The sequence below is a fragment of the Plasmopara halstedii genome (genome assembly GCF_900000015.1).
Source record: "Plasmopara halstedii genome assembly, contig: Scaffold_3109, whole genome shotgun sequence".
Taxonomy (NCBI): Eukaryota; Oomycota; class Peronosporomycetes; order Peronosporales; family Peronosporaceae; genus Plasmopara; species Plasmopara halstedii.
Window position 1 is genome coordinate 344,424 of NW_020190012.1, and position 565 is coordinate 344,988.

Below are 565 nucleotides of genomic sequence, written 5' to 3' on the forward strand. Positions count from 1 at the left end.
ACGCAGATTCCACAAAGTATGGATGCCGCGACATTAGTACCAATCAATTTTACGGCGAGGAATGATTCTCTTGAATTGGCTATCTTTTGATTCGGTCAACGAGACCTCTTTCTGAGTCGAACAACGGAAGAGAAGGCTACAAAAGAGAATATCCAATGCTTTTGTTCTGACTTACAAACAGGTAACTATTTTAAGGATACGAGCTATCGCACATATCGGCCACGTTTTGAACCAGACGCTAATAACATGTTTCTGAATCAAAGCAGCACTCTGTTTTTGCAATGTAGTCATCCCCTTGTCTTGCGTGGTATATCTAACGCATTTATCGCGTGCGCGGGACAGAGGGTACAGCTGTCGATGTCGGCACAAGTTGGAAACACGCAGTGAGGAGCAAATGAGCCACAGAAATTCCTCGCGAATGCTGTGTCGTACGACCTTTCCATGCATTTTATGCAAAAGGCTCGGTCTATGCAATATCATCGTTGTGCTTGCACACTTAGACGTAGTCAAAGACTCGCAAAATCGTGAAGGTCATTTTGCAATGATTCAAATTCTTATTCAACTA